Genomic DNA, 24,280 nt, shown 5'->3' with positions numbered 1-24,280 from the left:
AAACAGTATTGCAAAAAAAAAAAAAAAAAAAAAACCCAAAAACAAACAAACAAAAAAATAGTATTGCAATGCCATTACTTTGAGTTCGTTACCTTCCTCCAATGGTGACTAAATAAGGAAAGGCAACGGGACTAATGATTCATTCTCTTTCCTAAATAATGCAAGAAATGTTCCCCAAACACTCACTCTTCTGTAAAAGATTTTGTCTCTGGAATCCCTGACCTAAGACAGATTGTAAATATGTAACAGTTGAACAAAATATATAAATTGTGTTTCTTAGCTACCTGTGTCATGAGATGCCTAGGACTTCCCAGAGAAAACACCTAAGTTTAAACCCTAGCTTCAAAACTCACTCACTAGGTGATCCTAACATGATGAAACACTGTGCCTCAGTTTACTCATCTATAAAATGGGGATAATAGCAGCACCTATCTTAGGGTTCTTGTGATGACTACACAGCTAATCTATGAGACATGTGCTGGGCGCAGAAGAGGCATGCAATAACTCCTAGCCAGTATTCATACCCACAACTTGGAATTTGGGGTAGTTCTTCCTATGCAAGAGTGAAAAGAAAATACGAAAGGAAGAATGGTTTGGAAGACAATCTTCAATGACTGATGTGGAGACTCGACACCCCAGCTTCTAAGATGCTGTGATAAGACTTACGACAATTAGCTAAAGACCCACCTGGATAATATGACACATCCTTTTAACATTTTTCAAACTCTCAACTGCCAACAATTAAATAACCATTGAAAGTATATTATACGTAGAAAAATGCATATGCCATGGTATTATGGAAAAGAAACAGGGGATAAGAAATTGAATATACAGAAGGATATCTATGTACATTCTTAATCATTTATATATGACTATATCAAAATACTAATAGCAATAGTAAAGGTCTGAGGTATACAGTTACGGCTGTTGAAAAATTTTCCTCTTTTACCAGATGTTGTATTTGCACAGAAAAGAAAAAAAAACCACTAAAATATGTTAAGTCACAGATATCAGAATCACAACAACTTCATCGCTTCTAATTTGAATAGTAATTTACAATTTGCCAGGGGCCATAATATACATGGTGTTATCTGCACCTCAAATAACCTCATGATGTAGGTTGAACACCTAACGTTTCTATCAGACCAGGCACCTGAAGGTTAGAAAGGTCGAGTCCTTTCCCACGATAATACAGTAAGTAAGGACAGGGCCCCAAGGTCAATCCAGGGCTTTCCCACCCAACTTACATTTCTTCCTGTGAGGGAAATTCTGGACCAGACTGGACCTGGAATACCAGAACCCACAGCTGTAGCTGCCTTGTCAATCACTGGGCACATTGCTTTCCTGGTCTGTAAAATGAGTGTAAATGGCCCTGACTACTTTCCCAAACACATCTTGTCATAATTAGAAACAAGACACTGGACTAGCCTTTGAAGTAACCACTGGCACATTCCTCTCTGAAGTTTCCATTTTGTTTGCAGATGCTTTAAGGAGCTCAGCAAGGTTCAATCTGGCACCTACACCTTCTCCCATCATAAATTAGGGGATCTGTAAAGAATATGTGCTAATAATTGGTGTCTTCTTTTCTTTTTTCTTTTCTTTTTCCTTCCTTCCTTCCTTCCTTCCTTCCTTCCTTCCTTCCTTCATTGATCCTTTCCCTTTCCCTTCCCTCCCTCTCCCTCTCCTTCCTTCCCTCTCTCTCCCTCTCTTTTTTTCTAAATGTTTGTTTATTTTTGAGAGACAGCATGAGGGGGGGAGAGGCGGGGGGGGGGGGGGTAGACACAGGATCCATCTGCAGTAACAGCAGAGAACCCAATGCAGGGCTCAAACCCAGGAACTGCGAGATCATGACCTGAGCCGAAGTCGGACACCCAACCTATTGGGTGCTCCAGGTGTTCCCTTTCTTGCTTCTTTTCTTTTCTTTTTTCTCTTTTTTCTTTTCTCTTCCCTTCCTTCCTTTTCTTTCTTCTCCGTTCTTTTCTTTTTATTTCCTTCCTTCCATCCATCCTTCCCTCCTTCCTCTTCCTTTCATCATAATTCAGCAATTAAGGCTAATAGCTTTGAAGAGTGTGGGTCCTGGTACCATATTACAGCTCTGCTTCCTTGTGGGGTAGTCTTGGTTCAGCCAAAATCCCAGGGCCCTGTCTTTCCATTAGATTTCCAATATGCTTCTCTTAGGCTATGCCTTCTGCCCTAGGAGATGATAAACATGAAACATTCCCTGCTATTCCTCCAAAACCTCTCTGCTAAATGAGAAGAGCTCCCTCCTCCACCTGACCCCCAAAATCAGTTTTGTTCTTCAGTCAGATGTTTTGTAGGGGTGCCGGACATATGCTTTGGGTGCTTTAGAAAACAAAGTTACCATCTGAATATTAGGGAAGCACAAAAGAACTACCCACATATATAAATGTGTTCATATTTTTAAAGAGTAGGAAGGAGAAATTACATATTCAGAAGAATATAATTAGGAAATATGACCAAACTGATGAACATTTTTAAAAAAAACACAATACCGGGGCGCCTGGGTGGCGCAGTCGGTTAAGCGTCCGACTTCAGCCAGGTCACGATCTCGCGGTCCGTGAGTTCGAGCCCCGCGTCAGGCTCTGGGCTGATGGCTCGGAGCCTGGAGCCTGTTTCCGATTCTGTGTCTCCCTCTCTCTCTGCCCCTCCCCCGTTCATGCTCTGTCTCTCTCTGTCCCAAAAATAAATAAAAAACGTTGAAAAAAAAATTTAAAAAAAAACACAATACCAAGTTTGGATTCCAGCTTTTTATATTGTGATTTTTGACAACCTACGGTATAAAAAAAAGCACAGCCAAATTTGCTAAGCCTATAAGCATACTGTTCCTATGATTTGGGCAATAGATGACCTGGCGAGTTTCATGCTGAGCAACAGAGATGAATTGCTCTGTGTCTAGTTAACATGCTTCTGATACTGTACATCATTCTGACTGGCTACACTGTCCTGCTCTCAGGTTATAAATAAGAGACCATGTAAATCAATCCTAAACTCTTTAAACAAAGCCACAGTAAAAAAGAACTGTTTGGTATTCAGTGAATATGAGCCTCTCTAAATAAATCTTAAACTCAGCTCTGAATGACTTCTATGTAAAACTCGTATAACACAGTTTTTATAGGCCAAAAATCAAATCCTTAGACTTCTTTTTAACTCTACTCCTAAGCTTCTTCTTTTTCTGACTCTTGGCAGAGCAGAGTCTTTTATACAAACTTTCACAATTCTTTTACAAAGAAATCTCCAATATTGAATAAATCATTAACTTGATCAACAAAGAAAGCTTTAAAAACAAACAAACAAACAAATCTCCTCATGATGGGCCCTAACACACAAAATTTGAAATTAAATGTGTTCTCCACAATAATCTTCTGGAATGCTTTTTTAAAAGATTCAGGGGGGAAACCCATAATTTGCTTCACTAGTTTCAAAACAGGGTATTTCAATGCTCGAAGATCACGAGTAATGGATGCTATGAAGTATACATGGTCTTTCAAAACACACTACTAGTTTGGATAACTAAAAACTTCAGGATAATATGAAAATAAGCTAAGACAAAGGGAAAGACAATAATAAAATGCATGTTACTATTTCCAAAGATAGCAATAAAAGAACAGATTTCACCTGACTTCATTTAATAATATAACACCACTTTAGGGTACGTATAGTCAAATACAACCAGTCAGGTAAGTTATAGATAGAATATCACTTTAGGGTAGTCTAAAGCACCTTTCAGTGTACATGATTTTCACATGACATCATACTAATTTCATCCTGTCAATCACATAAGACACTTAGCATGAACTTCCATTTATCAGAAGAAACTGAGGTACTATAGGAACGGAGCAATGTTGAAAGAAACCGAGCACAAGGTTTTGTTGGAAAAGTGTACTTTCCAGAAAATAATTTATTTCCAGACAATAATTGGAAAATGTTATTCTGAACTGTAATTAAAATGTAGGGAAACGCTTCAAGAGATTGATTCTTTTAAACCACAACCCTCTTCCTGAACCCAAATGGTAGTTAGACTGAGTTCAAATCAAGCTATGTAACTTGGCCAACATGCGACAGAAATAAAGACGAGAAATGAAGAAACCAAGAATGCACATCTATTCAAGCCTCTGTCTTCAATGAAAACATGACTTAATTTGTTCAAATGTATTTTGGTTTTCACCCCAAGGCTCCAAGTTATTAGGCCGCGTGAAAGCCACAGAGCTTGTTCATGAGGCAAATTTCAGTCACTAACAAAGTAACAGGAAATGACCACTGCTTACTCCTTACTCCCCTTCCTGCTACCACCAGTGCCACTGCTTTCCCCGTTCTCTTCCCCTGAAACACCTTTTCCTTTCCTCTCCACCCATCAGCTTTGACGCCCCTTCCAGGAAATAGGTCCAGCCTCCAGTCCCTTGACCAGCCACCTGTTCCCACCACCATCTTTCATTCACTCAGGCTGTGTCACAACTTCAATGCTTATGTCAATGTTGCTTTGGAATCATCGTCTAGCTGTCTTCTTGTTTGACGTCCCGTCTGTTATCACTCTCAGAACAGTGGTAGTATTTAACTTGTTGTGTATGTTCCAGAGTGACCTGCAAGGCATACAATCTCAAAGGATTTAAACGCGAGAATCTGGTGTTACTCCTCTGAAACAAATGCCGAGCGTTCTGTGCATCAGCAGCAATGAATTAGAATTACTACTACCTGTGCTCCAACAGAATACTGCAGTCGGCTAGTCAACAAAGAGTTCTTGAGGACCAACTGTGTGTTTGGTGAAAAGAGAGTGAGTTTAGATGTAATTTTAACTCAGGGCGCCTGGGAGGCTCAGTCGGTGAAGTGTCCGACTTCAGCTCAGGTCGTGATCTCGCAGTCTGTGAGTCTGAGCCCTGTGTCGGGCTCTATGCTGACAGCTCAGAGCCTGCAGCCTGCTTCAGAGAGGATGCCCCGCTCACATTCTGTCTCTCAAAAATGAATGAATGTTAAAGAAACAATTTCAGATGCAATTTTAACTCAAGAGGCTTGTGTTATTAAAAAATTTAAATCTTCAGGCATCCAAGGTAGCTCAGAACTTTACAATTCCCATTTGTTGCATAACTGCCTGGAAAGGTGAAACAAAAGTCTTCTTTAGATCACCAACTCACTCAAGTGGCTTCAGTGCCAGCCCTGACCCAATAAGGTCACCTCCCCTAGAAACCAGTTTGTTTCTTCTCAAAATGGACATAATGCCAGCTCCAAAAGGGATCTCATGGGTTCTGAAAATTATGGGGAACAAACCCCAGGGAAGTGATTTTGAAAAGATCTGTGTGCTGAATTACTATGAACTAGTAGTGACAGCACAAGCCTTGGCTGTTCTACGTCCTTAAAAGACAAGCAAGAGATGAGGCGCCTGGTGACTCAGTCGGCTGAGCGTCCAGCTCCTGATTGCGGCTCACGTCATAACCTCACAGTTCTCGAGATCGGGCCCTGCATTGTCTAGCTCTGTGCTCTCAGATTCATTCTCTCTCTCTCTCTCTCTCTCTCTCTCTCTCTCTCTCCCCTAGCTCTCATGCTCTCTTCTTAAAAATAAATAGATAAGCATTTTTTTAAAAAAAGATGACCAAGAGGGCTCAAAAGTGATTTGAGCCACTTCAGTTTTCAAGCAGAGAATTCGTATGACATTGGGAGCGATTTTCGCCAAACAAGGCCACACGAACCTCAGTTTTTTCCATTAGGTTATTCTTACTTGGAAGGTTTCTTAGATCATTGGCTGACCTCATTTCCCTTGTCTTTGTCTTTTACCAGCTGTTATGTATCATTTTTCTCCATCTTTAGAAAGAGACCTAAGGGACGTAGTGTTCTGGTAGAAAAATAAAAGACAACCTGCTTGGCCCCAGGTAGGCTAGTTCACTTGAGCCAGTCCATATGGAAAATAAATTGTATATAATTGCATATATGTGTAATAGGGTACACATTTCTATTCTTCTCTTTTGTAGCATCTTTAACATTTCAAAAAATTTTACCAACATTAATATGAGCATATCTTCTTACTTTGCCACAGGATAGCTTTATTCTCTTTGGAATCCAAATGTCCCCTGAAATTAAACACTCACAACTGCAAAAGTGTGCTAAGATTTAGTCTTTCTTAATTTATAAATCTAATGTAAGAGATCTAATAAATTGAAGAAACAATCTCATTTTAAATGAGTGAAATTAATGTTTGCATAGCACTTTATAAGAGACAAAGTGTTTACAAACATATCATTTAATCCCCTAAGTATCATCATCACTATTATTGCCGTTTCAGACATAAGGAAACTAACTCAACAATGTTAAGTAACATGCACAGAGGTTGAGTGACAAAATGGGGTAGAAACCCAAGGATCCTGTGTTCTTTCTACTTCATCATGTTACTTCATATCAAACTATAAATTAATAGCTACAGGAATAGCTAACCTCTGCTGGGAAGTTTATACAGGTGCTATTAACCACATTCTTTCACATAAGTTTACAAAGGTAAAGGTAAGAACTTTGCCACCCCAGTTTTACAGATGAGGAAGCTGAAGCTTAGAACAATTTCTTAAGGACTTTCCTGGCTCACACAGCCAAGAGAGTGCAGAACAGAGCCTCAAATCCCAGGCTGAATGACATAAGGTGGACTTAACCACTGGGTTCTACTGCTTTCTTTTTCTTCTTTTTCTTCTTTTGAGAAAGAGAGAGAGAGAGCGAGTGCATGTGAGCAGGGGAAGGGCAGAGAGTGCAAAAGAGACAGAGAATACCAAGCAGGCTCCACACTGTCAGTGCAGAGCCTGATGTGGGGCTTGACCTCGAGAACTGTGAGATTATGACCTGAGCCGAAACCAAGAGTTGGATGCTTAACTGACTGAGCCACCCAGGCGCCCCTCTACAGCTTTTTGGTTGTGGGGAATATGTATATTAATTAATGGACATATAACATGATAACTTGAAGTTTATTGTAGAAACTGACAAATTGCAAATTGAAACTCAAAAAATACTAGTACTGATTATGTGTTGTCAGATAGACATAACAAAGAAATGATTACCTAATTTAGCCCATGTAGACCAAACGCTCAATGTTTACAGATTTGAATATCTGATTAAAATCATCCATATTACCCTACTTCCTTCACCAGCTTCCTCCCCATTTCTTCCAGAAAGAGTTGTCTCTCTTTGTTCCAATTTCTCCCCTCTCACTTCTTCCTAAACCCCCGACCTACATCAGGCTTAGGCCCCACTTTTCCACCCAGACTGCTCTCATCAACACTGTCAGCGACCCCTCGGTTATTATATTCAAACATCAGTTCTCAGGGCTCATCTTCCCCTCGTCATTGGCAGCTTATGTCCAGATGTCGCTGCCCTCCTGGGCACTGTCACTGCCCTCCTGAGCACTGCCTTCACCCAGCTTCCAGAACGCCTCACTCTGCTGATTCCCTCATCTAGTCACTCCTCCTCAGTCCTCTATGTGGTGTCTTGTCTTTTCCTTAATCTTTTCCTTAATTTGAGAGCACTGCAAAATTAAGGCTGCTCCTTGGAACGCTTCTCTGGTGACACTCATTTCCTTGGTGAGCTCATCTAGTTTCATGGCTTTAAATATTATCTATCTGCTGACGTCTTCCTAATTTATATCCTCAGCCCACATCTCTCTCCTGAATTCCAGACTTGAATCAACTGCCCATTCAACATCCCCACTTGTATGACTGGCAGAGGTCTCAAATTTAGCACATTTAATGCTGAATTTCTATCTTCTTTGACAGCTCTACCCACAACATCTAGAAAATCACTAACACATATTAGGTGCTCAATAAAAGGGTTGCATTGAATGAATAGATACAGCACAGTCAATTGAACATGAGTCTCAAAAGCAGGATAACAGTGATATACTCTGCAACTAGCAGCTCTAACTTCTTTAAAAGGATTTGACGTGTCAGTTACAAAAACATGGTAATTACCTCTACCCTCACACAGTCATGAAAGTCAAAGTTTCTAGATAACTAGGAATCCTATAAGATAATCACAAAAGTCATTATGTTCTGTTGTGTCATAATATGTACACATACAATAAATTCCAATATTATCCATGCTCATCATTACATGGATTCTGGAATATCTTGGCTTAATAAATAACATCTTCCAAGACGTTACTAGTACATCAAAGACAGCCTATGAGAAACAAGGTTTAATTTCCAAGCACGGCACAGTGAAGATCTCCCACTGTGTGAAAACATCATTCACAGACACACCTGCTTATCCATTCACACCACACCAGGAAGAACCTTGCTCTATCGAGGTGACTTATTTCCAAAGTTAATAAGAATTTGGTCAACTTAAAATGCTTTAATTGTTTCTCGCCTTGGGATTAGCATGGTTGGAGAAATACAAACATACTCAAATTCATTTTTATATATGCACACATTAGACTTCATTCAAAAATTAACATACATGCCATCTCCATTTAAATGACAGTTAAATAAGTTCAAGTAACAAATAACTTGATGAGAAAAGGAAGGGGAAAACAGATCTGGTATTACTTACAGCTCTGACTTTTTTAAACAGCTTTATTAAGGTGTGATTTACACATTACAAATTTCACCCATCCTAAGCGTACAGTTCAATAATCTTTAGTCATAAAATTCACCCATTGTAAGTGTACGATGATTTTTAGTCAATATATATACAGTATGCAACCATCACTATGATCCACTTTTAGAACACTTTTATCAGCCCAGAAATATTCCTCACACCAGGCTGCTGTGATTCTCTGCTCACACCTCCAGCCCCAGGAACTGCTAATCTATCTATCTTTATAGATTTTCTTCTTCTGGAAAACAGATGCTATTTTTAAGGGCCTCTTAAGACCGAGACACCTAACTAAACATTTCACATATGTTGTCTCACTTAGTCCTACAATAACCTACAATAAATATGAGATACTATTATTTGCCAATACTATAGACGATGAACTTGAGGTTCAGAGAGAGTAACTCATGTGTCTCATGAGGAACAACAGTCTCAATTATTTGGAGCCACAAAACAAACGGCTTGAATTTGAGGATCTCTGATAGATAATTAACACAATATGATGAATTTACAGAGTGCTATCAACCAAAACCAAGCAAAGAGGTGAATGGTGCTCAGTAAGGGCTTAATTGCATCACCACCTGCCATAACCCAAATCAGCCCTCCAGGCCTGACAGCTAAGGACAATGGCTCTGGCTGACTCACACCTGGGTTATAGAAGTGGAGCTTGTACTTGTCCTTAGCGCCTATTTTAAAAATTAGGGCCTTGCTACTTCTGACCTCAAAGACACACACATCACTGTAGTCCTAATGCAACACGCACCCGTGAAATAGACAGGCATGTGGAACATCACAGACAGACCTGCATCTGAATTACTATGTCTGAAATAACTTATAAAGTCATATTCAAAAATCTGTATAAGCCAAGTTAAGAAATTATTTCTATAAGAACTGCAATATCTGTTGTACATGAATACAGAGAAAGGTTACAGTTTCTAGGTTATTTTTTAATTGGGAAAGCCATTTGATTGTGGTACAAGTACATGCCCTATAATCTACAGCTGTTCCAGCTGGAATATTAGACAATGTAGATCATATCCAATCCAATATCAGTATCATACTACCATGCTGATTTACAAAGATGAACAGTTGGCCTCCTTTCATGATAGCCCAGTGCTAAATTTAAGAAAGAAGACAATACGGCTAATTTGATATCTTGCAGCAAGAGATTCTCCTTTGTTGAATAAGTCATTGACATCAAATGATTGATGAAACAGAGAAGAGAACTTAGATGCTCTGAAATACCACACGATGGTCACTTCCCATAAGCACCTATACCTAAGCGTAACTGTCAGGATAAGAAAGGCCAGGAAAATCCATCAGAATCCTTCAGGCTGAAAATCAAGATGGAGGCCTCACTCGCACAAGTACTAAGATTCCCACCGCCTGTGGGAGCCTTGGCAGCGGCCAAGAATGAAGTCACTCAGCAGCAGACTCACAGCTCCTTATGCTTTGTGCAGCAAAGGCTGCTCCTTAGCAACCCATGTCGACAATTGGGTTTCCAAGGAAACCAGAAAGCTCAATTTATAAAACTATGAAACAAAGCAACTGTAAGGACAATATTAGACACAGAAGGTAACTCTATTCTTATCATTGCTGCTGAATTCCCACCAATGGAATGGCACAAATATTTTATTTTTAAATGTTTAAGGAAAAAAATGTATTTTTCAAGTAAACCACATCACCCTCATCCAAGGGTGGCAAATACATTTTTAGAATTCAAATGAGGAATGGCATAAAAAATTGTGTTTTGAAAAAAAACAGATGGTTTTTGAAGGTAAAGACTATTTTTAGAATCATCTGCAAAATATAAATTCTTTCCAGATCACAAGCAGAATGCTATAGACTTCATTCCTGTGTAAAACAAGTAGATATATATTGCCAGGTTTGTTTCCATTAGTTCTTGTACTCTATTATTACTATGGTCTTCTGAATAACACATTCTTCTCATGTAGGGAGTGATATATGGGAGCACAGAATGAGGGGAAATAGGAGTGAGGATGAAACCAATAAACATAGCTATTATTTATAAGCTGCATCTGACTATTCTGGGAAATCAACTGTATGTCACATGCCACCAACTGCCTTATAACTTAGAGCTCCCAAACAATTTTATAAAGGCAAATGAACGACCCATTTCTATGAAAAATTTCTCTCTCTATTGTCTGCCTCATAAGATAGAGCAGCATTTCTTTATTGCAGGGCTTTGGGTTATTTAACATATGAGCCTCCAATCCTCATCCATAAAATGTGGATGAGATTAATAAGAATTAAATGAGATTTATGAATAACAGCCAAAGCTCAACATAGGTGCTTAATAAATGCTAGTGCTGTCTTACCGACCCCCTTTTAATATATCTTGTATTTCTTGCCCCGTCACACTTTTTTTAATCCATAAGACTACTTTCTTTTTCTTGAGTAAATAGAAATTGTTGCATAGACAAACCAAACGTTTAACAGAGAAAAAAATTGTGTTTTGAAATGTATGCAAAGAAACGCTGACTGAGGTAGGGTTACCAATTAGTAATGTAAAAGATGTCAGATTTCTGTTGTCTCTTTGGAATAGGTAGAGCTTACACGAGTATTTATGGGCACATTCACAGCTGTCACATACCTTTCATTTTCGAATATCATCTTTACTTCCCTAGTCTTCCTTATTGAAGGGAACCAGTGCCTGGAAACCGCAGATGGCTCAATTCTTAAAAACAATCTGAGAATTAATGCAAGTGGTCATTAGCTGAATTCCTGAAAAGCTCTGTTTGCGCTTGAGTTCTCCTTCCATCTCTGCTATTGTGTGCCATTCTGATTATATAGTCCTGAGAATTCTCCCCCCCTACACATACTTTAACAGAAGAAGAACTTTTCAAACCTGGCTCTCCCCAGAAGAATATAAGATCTCAAGTCTTGTACCAGTATTGAAATTACATCAATTCAAAGAATTAATGGCATAGTGCCATTCCAGATGTAAGGGAAGGTGAAAGACTTACTATAAGAATAGTATATGTTTAAATTTAGAATGGACTTAGAGGTGTCTAGTATGCTTCTCTGCCCCAGTGGGGAGATCCCCTTGTTCCAGTCCTGCTGACTATTATTCTGTTTCCCCAGTTCCTGCAGGTGCACATTCCTAACAATGGGAAATTCCTGATTCCAACAGCAGCTCTAATGGTTAGAAGTTCAGATGGCACCTGCCACCCTACACTTCACCTGGGTGGCATCTACCGTTAGTCCTGGCTCTGCTCTTTGAAGCAACATGCTCTAACTTGTCTACGTCTTGTACACCATGCCCTCTCGGATGTCTGAAGATGGTCATCCTGCTAAGAAAGAACAGCCCAACGCCTAGATTATAGTTCCTTCTTTCATCTCTCCCTAAGAAATTTTAAACAAATCATTTAACCCTCCTAGTCTTATCTTTCTTGCCTATAAAACAGATAGAACAATCCTCCGATTGAGGGCTGCAGAGAAGGGGGAAAGAGAAAGAGAAGAGATAGAGGAAAAGTAGGCAGAGGAGTAGAGAAAGTGGCACCACTTACTGAACACCTCCTGGGACTTCTCCAACCAGCCAGTGAGGTGCTCACTGTGTCCTGTCCCATTTTACAAATGGATACAACTAGGGGCAACTGGGTGGCTCAGTCAGTTAAGCATCCCACTTTGGCTCGGGTCATGATCTCGGGTTCATGAGTTCAAGCTGTGCGTCGGGCTCTGTGCTGACAGCTCAGAGCCTGGAGCCTGCTTTGGACTCTATGTCTCCCTCTCTTTCTGTCCCTCCCCCACTCATCCTGTTTCTCTCTCTCTCTCTCAAAAATAAGTAAACATTAAAAAAATTAAAAAACAAATGGATACATCTAGGCTTGCCTAGGGTCACACTGCTATTAGCTCTTAACCACTGTGCTTTATGTCCTTTCTGTATCTCATGTTCTTCCTCAAATTGTAACATATTGAGTACACACAATATTTTCCAGACCAAACAATCCCAGTTCACCGACTATATAACTATGATTCAAGAATTTTCAGCAATCTACTTGCACCCCCTCTGGATGCACACTGGCTTGCCAACGTACCCCCAGAAACAGATCACTGAGACATCTCTATAACTGTTTACTATGAGGGTATTAAGTACCAACCACTTTGCCAGTGCTGGAGAAAGCAGAGATGAATAGACAGTCCTTGTCCTCAAACACCTAAAAATCTATTAGCACAGAAGACATGTAAATAGGAAGAAATAATACTTTACGGGCACCTGGGTGGTTCAGTCGGTTAAGCGTCCGACTTCAGCTCAGGTCATGATCTCGCGGTTTGTGAGTTCAAGCCCCGCATCGGGCTCTGTGCTGACAGCTCAGAGACTGGAGCCTGCTTTGGATTCTGTGTCTCGCTCTCTCTCTGCCCCTCCCCTGCTCACACTCTGTCTCTCTCTGTCTCAAAAATAAAATAAAATAATTTTTTAAAAAAGGAAGAAATAATACTTTAAAAAGTGCTACATGAAAGCCATGAGGAAGGTGTAATGGAAGAAAGTGGAAGGGGCTCCAGCCAGATGTAGTCAGCACTGTAAACACAGACTCATCACTTGGAACAATGCAATGAGACAGCCAACCCCCTAGAGCCACACGCTTTGCCACATGTGTCCCCCTGGGTTTGCCTTAGCAAGTCAATTATACATGGTTGGCCCATTCTGGTTAACAAATCCATGTCATTTCCCCATAAATTAATGTCAAGCTATTGCCCTAACCAATACTTATATAACTGATACTGGGGACATAAATATAGAGCTTGCAATATCACAAACATTAATATGATTTTGCGTGACCCGTCATTTCGTGTGTCATAATCATCTGATCCTCTCACTAACCCATACATCAGTAACATAACTACTATGGGCTGAATGTTTGTGCTTCCCCCAAACCCATATGTTGAAGCCCTAATTCCCAATGTGGTGGCATTTGGAAGTGGAGGCTTTGGGAGTCAGTTAGGTTTAGAGGAGATCACGAGGGTAGAGCCCCCATGACATTATAGGAAGAGAAAGAGACCCAGGAGCTTCCTCTCTGTCATACAGTGAGAAGGTGGACACCTACAAGACAAGAAGGGCTTTCGCCAGACACAGAATCTGCTGGCTCCTTGGTCTTAGACTTTCCAGTCTCTAGAACTGGGAGAAATAAATGTTTGTTGTTTAAGCCACCTAGTCGATGGTATTTTGTTATCATTGTCCCAACTGACCAAGACAATAAGCCTACCAATTATGTTTTCTTTAGGACAGAGACCAAAGTGTGTTAAAAAGCATCTGAACAATGCTCACAGGACGGAGGCTTGCTGTATGCAGCTGAAACCCCTCCAAGTGCAAAATGATGTATTTGTACTAGTTGGTATGGGTTCCTCAGTTGGGCAGGTCCTCCCACCAGTCTGTCATCTCAGCCATGTGAAAGCCATGACATTTTATCAAATTATTACTAAAAGTGATCCACAAGCTGAAGCTACTGACATGTTTTTTCAGGGTGTTTGAAGAGATGAGCTATCTGTAAACGAAGCATCTGAAACTGGAGTAAGTGGATGGTAAGACACTGCAAACTGCAAGCCAAGTGCTGACGGAAATACAAAGTCAGGTCAGTTTTGGGTAGAGTTCCCAAATGGCGTCATTTTGTGGAGACCTAAAATATTCTGATATCAAACATTAATAAGGTTGCTAACTTATGCAGACAAAAAATCAGGCTTGAATTTTGTGACTCTGCCTTTTTACTAGGTCTTCAAGAATGCATCCCTCTAGAGAAGCACAAATCAAAAGCTCACTGAGATACCACCTCACACCAGTCAGAGTGGCTAAAACGAACAAGTCAGGAGACTATAGATGCTGGTGAGGATGTGGAGAAACGGGAAAAATGGGAATCCTCTCGCACTCTTGGTAGGAATGCAAACTCGTACAGCCTCTCTGGAAAACAGTGTGGAGGTTCCTCAAAAAATTAAAAATAGATCTACCCTATGACCCAGCAATAGCACTGCTAGGAATTTGCCCAAGGGATACAGGAGGGCTGATGCAAAGGGGCACTTGTACCTCAATGTTTACAGCAGCACTTTCAACAATAGCCAAATTATGGAAAGAGTCTAAATGTCCATCAATTGATGAATGGATAAAGAAATTGTGGTTTATATACACAATGGAATACTACACGGCAATGAGAAAGAATGAAATATGGCCTTTTGTAGCAATGTGGATGGAACTGGAGTGTTATGCTAAGTGAAATAAGTCAGTCAGAGAAAGACAGATACCATATGTTTTCACTCATATGTGGATCTTGAGAAACTTAACAGAAGATCATGGGGGAAGGGAAGGGGAAAAAAATTACAAACAGAGAGGGAGGGAAGCAAACCATAAGAGACTCTTAAATACAGAGAACAAACTGGGGGTGGAGGGGGGTGGGGGGGAGGGGAAAGTGGGTGATGGGCATGGAGGAGGGCACCTGTTGGGAGGAGCACTGGGTGTTGTATGGAAACCAATTTGACGATAAATTGTATTTAAAAAGAATGCATCCCTCTATAAATTGTGACTCATCATATTTAGGGAAGGCTGTGTGGAGAAGACAAAACTGCAAGGCATGATGACACTGACTCTGAGAAAAAGGGCACTTCGTCAGCGGGAGAAGGTAAACACACACAAAAATAGGACACATCATCCAAACACGTGTGTGTCTTGCTGGAGCGGAGGAGCCCAGGTGTCCCATGGCTGGCGCTGAGGCCACAATAGGGCGGTTGTGGAAATATCTCCACTGTTACTCTGCAGGCTTCCAACAGGTCCCTGATGTGGAAAAGGACTAAGTGCAAAATAGAGGCTGATGTGGCAGCTCAAGACTAACATCACTGGTCGTGATAATGGAAATGAAAAGGAACTTGTGCATGAGGACCTAGAAAGGCTTAGGAATTGAACAGACAGGATAAGTAGAGAAATGGAGACATTAGGACAATCCCAAGTTTTGGGACGCCTGGGTGGCTCAGTCAGTTGAGCGTTGGACTTCGGCTCAGGTCACGATCTCACGGTTCGTGAGTTCGAGCCCCGCATGGGGCTCTGTGCTGACAGCTCAGAGCCTGGAGCCTGTTTTGGATTCTGTGTCTCCCTCTCTCTCTGCCCCTCCCCTGTTCGTCTTCTGTCTTTCTCTCTCTCAAAAATAAATAAACATTAAAAAAAAAAAGACAATCCCAAATTTTGAGAACTGGAGAAGTACTCAAGAAGTGGAGAAGAACTGCTCAGTACTAACAAGGGCAATAGGAATATTCTACTTCTTAAAGCAGGGGAAAGGAACTGCCATGATTTTAAACACATTATTCCAAGCATTGAAAAAAGGCTCCATCAATAGTTGGAGATACATAAAAGGAAAGCAAGAGATCATTAATGAGGAATGGGGGTGGGTTATAAAATATATATATAATTGTAAATTATAAAATATATAAATTAAATATATATAAATTATAAAATAAGTAAGTCCTAAGGATTTAATATTCAGTATGGTGACCATCCTGTCTACAATACTGTACTATATATTTGAACGGTGCTAAGGGAGTAAATCTTAAAAGTTCTCATCATAAGAAAAATAATTGTAACTATATGTAGTGATGGGTGTTAACTAGACTTACTGTGGTGATCATTTCACAATATATGCATTTATCAAATTATTATCCTGCATATTATCCAAATTATTACACCTAAAACTAATACAATGCTACATCAATTATATCTTAATCAAAAAATACTCCAGAGAAGCTTACTATTTACAGGGAGGTTAGTATGAGTGCTTTTGTAAAATAAATAATCACTAATTTTCCTTATGCCCATATCTAGATTTTCAGATACTGAATTTATATAAAATAGGGCACAAGTTTAAGTAGCTTTGGAGAAAGGAGTCCGTTAAAGCAAAACTTCTTGTTGGGTTCTAGATAAGCCTATATTTATCATGGGAAAGAATGACTGTCCAAGCTTTTTTAGGTGTAAGATGTTCTTGGCAAGCTCTGACTTGCAATCTTACTCCGTGGTGAATAAAATCTCTTTCTTCATTTTGTGAATATCAATTCTTAGTCATTTAAATGAGTCATACATCTCTAGTCAGTTGCTTATCTGGTACTATTCCATGTCATCTGGTGCACATTTGTTAATGGACTTATCAACCAAAATTTCCCTTTTACTCATTCAAAGAACATAGTCCAAGATTAGTTTAGTGAGAGCTGGTATAAAATAAAAGCGGGGGGGGTGGGGCACCTGGGTGGCTCAGTCTCTTAAGTGTCCAACTTCAGCTCAGGTCACGATCTCACGATTTGTGAGTTCGAGCCCCACACTGTCAGTGCAGAGCCTGCTTGGGATTGTCTCCCTCTCTCTCTGCCCCTCCTTGACTTGTGCTCTCTCTCTCTCTCAATAAAAAAAGAGAGAGAGAGCACATTAAAAGTTATTGATTTGTGATATTCCACATGGAAACAATACAGTCATACCTTATCCAATGCTTGGGGAGCCAGCGGTACTTGGAAATTCTGGATTTTTCAGATTTTAGAAAAATAGGACAGTACACATATCACACACTACTTGTCCCTGACAGTGGCATCTGAGGAAGTTTCCCACGATCCGCGATCATATTAATAAGTCTTCAGTGACATGTATACACATTTACATTAGATGGGAGAAACAGGACTATAAAATAGCCTCACCTCAACTGGGGTCAGGTTTTGTCAACAAATGAGTAATGACAAAATTCCTGTTTCCACAGATTTTGGGGTTTGGGAATAGCAGAAAAGGGATCATGGGCTTACACTTAAGGTGACTCAGAGCTCACAAAGAAGGAAGAAAGAAAAGGAAAATAAGACCTAACTAGCTTGTGGGGGATAACCAGCAGTAGGTGGGGAGGCAGAAAGGAAAGCCAACAGATCAAAGGAAAAGCATAAAAAACAACACAATATGGCATCAGTGAAGATCAAAGTAGGAAGATCGAGATGGAACTGTTAATGTCAAAAATCAAAACATGGAATTTAGATAGAAACTACACAAGAAGCTTCTAGTCCATCTTGGGTTCTCCCACCTAGGTCTAGGATATTATAAGGAAATAGTCAATAGCATTTTGAATCTGATGTATCAGTTTCCTTTGGTAGTCTAAAATTCAACTACAGTTGGCCCTTGAACAATGTGCGGGTTAGGGTTTCTGATCCTTGCACAGTCAAAATTTTTTCATATAACTTTTGACTCCCCCCAGACTTGCTACAAAGTCTCCACCCTACAATGGAGCAGAAGCCTTACTGATAACATAAACCATCAATTAGTACATAGTTTGTATGTTATATGTACTGTGTATTGCATTCTTATACTAAAGTAAGCTAGAGAAAATAAAATGTTATTAAGGAAATCATAAGGAAGAGAAAATACACTTACAATGCTCTACTGTATCAGTATTTTATGTCACCTGTTTATAAGATAAATCATCTGTTAGCACCTACATCAATACTGTCTTATGTGATACAAAATGTTATAGATTATACATATTACTAACATTAGTCATCCAAAATGAAAAGATAATGGTGCACTTGGGTGGCTCAATCGGTTAAGCATCCGACTTTGGCTCAGTGAATGACCTCACGGTTCGTGAGTTTGAGCCCCATGTCGGGCTCTGGGCTGACAGCTTGGAGCCTGAAGCCTGCTTTGGATTCTGTGTCTCTCCCCGCCACCCACCCCTCTATCTATCTATCTATCTATCTATCTATCTATCTATCTATCTATCTATCTCTGCCCCTTGTCCGCTTGCTCTGAATCTCTCTCTCTCTCTCAAAAATAAATAAACATTTTAAAAAGACCACCATCAAATATTTTTTTTAAAAATGAGAAGACAATATGAAAAAGAAATTCACATTTATTTACAGGTATAACAATTTGTGCATTGATAATGAAAAAGCAAGGATATATTTGCTTTATGATAGCCTAGTGTAATCAACATGATTGCCTCCAGTAGCCTAGCCTATACAGTGATGAATTAATTGTTATACAATTTTTATGGCATACACTATTGCAGTCAAATTCATAATACAGTTTTGGAAACACTTTTACTTTTTTTTTAAACCACTTACCTGTGAAGATAGGCCTACACCCAGTTTCTCCAGTTAGGAGAGAAGCATACTGTATGGTCATGTAGCAAAATTTTGAAACAGTAAGAAAACTAACACATATTAACATTATATTAAATAGCACTCACTTTATACCTATGTCATGATAGGCTGTCCCCATCATACAAATCTTGCACATGATGTTCTACAAAATGAATACTTAGCGATGAGGAAGATGATGCAAAAATGTCTCATACGGTTTTTGCCTGATAGGAGGTGGAAGGGGAGGCAGGAGACGCAGGCATACTTAATGTAACTTTTTGGAAATACGCTTTAACTTCTGACTTTTTCACTTTCGCATTTCTCTGAGAATGTTTCTATTTCATACCAATCCTTCTTCCCTGTTTGCTTTAGTTTCAGTGCCCATATCGTAGAAGGGTCCACATCATAACAGAAGTCAAAAGCGGTCTTGAGTAATTGAACCCTTCTGCCAGATTGTCTAATGTCAACTTATTTTCCGGCCCTGCTTCTTCTATGTCCTCTTCCTCATCGTCTGGTACTGGTTCCAAACCACTCATCTCCATCGGTGGCCTTCTGTTCATTCCTCTGGTGTGATGTCTATTAGCATCTGAATTTCTTCAAGATCCGTATCTTAAAACCCTTCACCCCCTCCCCTAGCCTTTTCTGCTACATCCACAATCTCTTTCATAATTCCTTGATAGGCTCTGCCATAAATCCTGCAGCGTCATGCACAACATCTGGACACAGTTTTCTCCAACAGGAATTTATTGCTTTAGGCTTGATAACTTTCACAGCTTTTGCTGGAACAATAACGGCATCCTCGATGGTGTAATCCTTCCAGACCTTCATGATGTTCTCTCTCTCGGGGTTCCGTTCCATAGCACTGACAATCCTTTCCATAGAGCACAGTGTGTAATGAGCCTTTAAGGTCCTTATGACCCTCTGACCTACAGGCTGAATTAAAGACACTGCATTTGGGGGCAAAGAGACCACTCTGACAACACCTTTAATGTTGAACTCATGGCATTCTGGGTGGCTTGGGGCACTGTCTACTAGGAAAAGAACTACAAAAGGTAGTCCCATACTGTCCTGACTTCAGTGACAAAGCATCGATGGAACCAATCCAGAAAAAAAATAGTTCCTGTTGTCCAGGCCCTCTTGTTGGACAACCAACTGGCAGCTGGTATTTATCTTTTTCCTTCAGGGCTCAGGTGTTAGCAGCTTTATAGATAAGGGCAGTGTTGATCATAAACCTGACTGCATTTGCACAAAACAGTAGAGCTAGCTTATCCCTTCCTGCCTAAAATCCTGGTGATCCCTTCTCTTCCTTACTAAGACATATCATTTGTGGCATTTTTTTCCAGAATAGGGCCCTTTCATTTGCATTAAAAACTTGTTCAGGCAGATATCCTTCCTCCTCAATGATTTTCTCACTGGCGTCTGAGAACTCTTTGGCTGCCTTTTGGCCTGCACAAGTCGCTTCGCCCGTCATCGTGACATTTTTCAAGCCAACCTTCGTTCTAAAATTACCCAACCGTCCTTTGATGGCATTACATTCTACAGCTTTAGACCTTCACCTTCCTTTTGCTTTTTTCAAATCGTTTTAGACTTTTTAAGTCTGCCTTTCATATAGTAATCCTGCACCCACATAAAAGCTGCATTTTCAGCACAACGTAAGAAGGTATTTCACAAAAAGTACAAGGTTTTAGCACCAGCTGGCATAGCCACAGTAAGGACTTCACAAATTTCCTTTTCTTTTCTTACAATGGGTAGAGATTGTGAATACTGGCAAACATCCTATAATGCAAAGGGTAGCTCCTACAACACAGACTTACTGGGCCCAAAATGTCAATCGTGCAGTTAAGAAACCCCACTTTAATGAAAGTAACCTTTAAGAGAAAAAATATATAGAATTAAAGAATTGTTAATATAGTGAAACCAAAACTCAATTTGACTCAAGTGTATTTTCCTTCAAATCATTCCTTTTTCCTAACACCACATTAAGACAGTCTACTATCATAAAGCCTTACAAAAATAATTTGAATTTTGAAGATCCAATCTCATTACTTAGTGTTTTATTAAGTAACTTTTTGGCCAGACCATAAAAAGATCAAATGAAGCAGAAAAAGACACTCAAAGTCACATACGGAAAAAATAAATAAATAAGTATGCTGAAATCTATCTACTTAAGGAGACCACCAACAGTTCAAAAGCATGCAAGGCTAATGGGTGGCTTTGAAATGCAAATTCTCATAGTTCCAATTTAAAAGTCACATTCAGAAAATGTGGCCAACCTAAAAGTCATATGCAGAAATGGCATTCTTGGCAAGTTTCATTGTTCTAGAATTCTAACCTGTGTCTCCATGGAAAGCACTGAGAACCACTGTTTCTACTTCCTGTTCCTACCCTCACCACACAAGCACACAAAGGTCTTACAATCTACAAAGGATAGCATTAAGCCAATCTCACTTCTTCCAGGGAAAACGACAACAATCATTCAACTTAACTCAAAAGACTGTGGAAATTAAGTAAGGAGATTGACTTACACAGGCATTCCTCAGAGAAAACTTTGTTTTCCTTTAACATTCCATTTGCTCCAGTCACCTGGAGTAAGGAACAACGATGCTACCAGATGAAAATGACTTAAAGAAAACTGGTAGCATCCTACCAACAGCAGGCCCTGGATAAGCATTAGCTAATGAGGGTGGAGAGGCTTGCAATGCGCCCTCTCTAGATAATCTTATCTCCAGCATTACAATTTGAGCAATTACTTAGACATGTCATTTGTCACTTAAATTCTCTAAAAAGTGCATACAGACAAGCCATTTTCCCCAGACTCACTGTATCCAGAAGGCCTGAAGGTGTCATCAAATGCCTCCTCTCCCAAACCATGAACGGAACAGTTACAGTTCTCGGTTAAGACCACCCGAGGAGAGCACAATTTTCAAATCTCACTGCAGTGGAAGTTGGCAGAGGCACTAAAGTTACTAAAATATTTTCATATAAAAAGAGTCAAATCCATCTACTGGGTTAGACAAAAATCTGAGCCAGATGAACCCCAGCTATCCATCTGGCATTTTCTCTTCTGCTTTCCTCACTTTGCTTCCCTGCCCCGTGTGGACAGAAGGGAATACAACAAGTAGATGGCTGCAGTTAGAGAAAGACAACAGTTTCCTCAGAAACCCAACTCCTAAGGAGTCAAACTTATGGTTATAGGGAATGAATGGGCTCTGACCACAAAAGCTGTTTGTTTAAAAATCGTTTGAACATAAGAATCTCTGAAATCTCCGTTGAATTCCCAAATCACCTGCTCAGTGTTTAACAGTGCGCCCACAAACTGATATTTAGAAAGTCTTTATGGAAGGAAGTTCAACAAGTAAACAATTAATTCTTCATTAGGCCACAAGGAAACATCTTATTTAAGGAGGAGAAGGCTAGGCTATTTTAGCAGATCAAGATGGTTGCCTCCAGCCCTAAATAGTCTCTGTCAAAGCCTTTAAGTCCTAGGTCAATGACCTCAAAGCGTGAGAAAATTGTCTAAAATATACTGAAAATTTTTAGTTTGTTTTCAATTGTCCCATGTGTTCAAGTCTTTGTAACTTTTCTTCCATCTTATGATTAAATACTCTGCTGGGTCCCTTGTCAGCTCAACTTCGGTGCCCTAGTCTGGCAGATCAGTCTACAGAACAAACAGAGAGGCATGCACTATCCAGATGATGATAATGAAAATTTAAATGGCTTGTAATAAAATGCCTATTGCCTATGCTGCCAATTAATGACCATGCAATAATCAAAACATAGGTGCTGTAAACTTTACAAATTTGAAACATGGAAGGTTGAACATGGAATAGATTCTAAGAAACATACAATTGTAGTATTCACATCCTAGCCAATCTGCAACGTCTGCCCATAACAAGTAGATGATCCATGAGACTCCTCTAGAAACAATATTTTCCATTTTTTTTCCTCATTCCTTTTTCTTTAATTCAACAAATATTTATGAAGGACCCAAAATGTGCCATCCACTGTGATATTTAGTATCTGGGCTTCTTACCCCTTCCTTTGGTCTTCTTAAGTGGGGATGGGAAACTTGTTTCTTTAAGATGCTCTGTGCGTTCTAGTAAGCATAGGATTAGTGAGATATTTTTGTTGTCTCCAAGTCAACAGGTGCATTTCCTCCTGGATTTCTCTAAATTTCTTTGTTGTTGTTATTTTTGTAACTAATTAGAATGTGCTAGAAAAGCACAGAGATAGGTCAAATTGAGACTCCCCTTTCTCAAAGAGCTGTTTATCAAAAGGAAAACTAAATTCATTGGTCTCTTGGCATTAAAAATAGATCAAGGCAAACAGGCACTTCGGATTAGACTATCACAATGGAAAAGTCAAATAATTCCTGAGGCTTTCAAAAACATAATGAGAAATGTTGGTAACATTTACAATTTTCCCTGGCAGAATGAGAAGCGTGAGGAAAAAGACCACATGCAAGAACCACCAGACAGTAGCCAGGAGCACCTCCTTCCATCTCCTTTATTCCCAGACAGTTCATGCTTCTTGGATTTAGAAACTGGACTCCAAAGGACAACAGCTGCATGTACAACTTTTCAAACAGTTGATATATATCACTGGGCACACAGGAATCAAATCCTACAGAAATCTTCACAAAATTTTTACATATAGTCTGCTGAAAGAAACGGTTAAAAAGAAGAGGCAAGAAAACGACTTGAGGTTTGGGGGAGTCTTCTGAGAAGAATCGCTAAGCTGACAGCATAGAGGTGGGAGGAACTTCTAAAGGCTGGGGATAAAAGCCCAGGTCTGGAAATAGTTACTCTATTTCAAGATTTGTCCTGCAGAACTGTACTTTACAAGAAGTTAATTACACTTGTGAAAGCGACAATCATTCTGTGATTATCTATGTTCCCACTAAGTCCCTAGTAGAACAAGGGATCAGTGTGTCACGTTAAGAAAAATGTAAAAACCAAACAAGGTACAAAAACTGATATGAAAGCAACAAGCCAATGCAAAACAGTCTTCACTACTATTGGCTATACGGCATCTAGTTTAATTTTTTTAGAACTACTCCTAGGATATATTTACATATATCACTTTCCTGTCAAATGCTAACTAAAACTATCATTCCATTCTCAAAAAAGTCATGTGATTCTATAAATCAAGATAAGACCTGAAACCAAAACGACCCTACAGATATACACCACCTGTCAAGGAAAACAAATGTCTTATTGTCACCTTATTGCCAAAGATAAGTGATTAATAACTAATGTTTTCTTTAAGTATCCACTCTTAAACTTAGATACTATAAATATGCCTGAGGACCCCCAAAACAATATTTTTATCAATATTTTAAAATAATGGCTTTTACCTCAAAATTATGTAAATAAAATATACTGATTTTCTTTTTCCCTGGGAAAAGTCTGAAATAAAATACTACATGCTCTAAAAGTTGTTTCTGGATACTTTTACCTTTTATATTTAAACACATTTATATTATGAAAAAATCAAATGATGCAAAGCAAATGAAACCTTTATAGACTTTAGTCCCATTTTCTTTCTCAGAGGTAATATCTCATTAATTTGCTGTGGTGTTTTCTAAACCTTGTTCCATATTTATATA

The 24,280-nt window shown here is 39.5% G+C and overlaps 1 protein-coding gene and 1 long non-coding RNA gene across 6 annotated transcripts in view; one reads left to right on the top strand and one right to left on the bottom strand.

The window, feature by feature from the left end:
- Positions 1 to 24,280, bottom strand: part of DCLK1 (doublecortin like kinase 1) — a 345,761-nt gene that overhangs the window by 272,999 nt on the left and 48,482 nt on the right. The gene's annotated exons all lie outside the window — the stretch shown is intronic.
- LOC132682171 (uncharacterized) lies at positions 14,070 to 15,549 on the top strand. Its single transcript, XR_009611512.3, has 3 exons — positions 14,070 to 14,171; positions 14,309 to 14,419; positions 15,125 to 15,549. It is a non-coding gene; the product is annotated as an uncharacterized LOC132682171 (long non-coding RNA).

The sequence above is a fragment of the Panthera onca genome, chromosome A1 (assembly GCF_046562875.1).
Source record: "Panthera onca isolate mPanOnc1 chromosome A1, mPanOnc1 haplotype 2, whole genome shotgun sequence".
Lineage (NCBI taxonomy): Eukaryota > Metazoa > Chordata > Mammalia > Carnivora > Felidae > Panthera > Panthera onca.
Note: the sequence above shows the minus strand (reverse complement) of the source record. Positions and strands in the feature narration are given on the sequence as shown.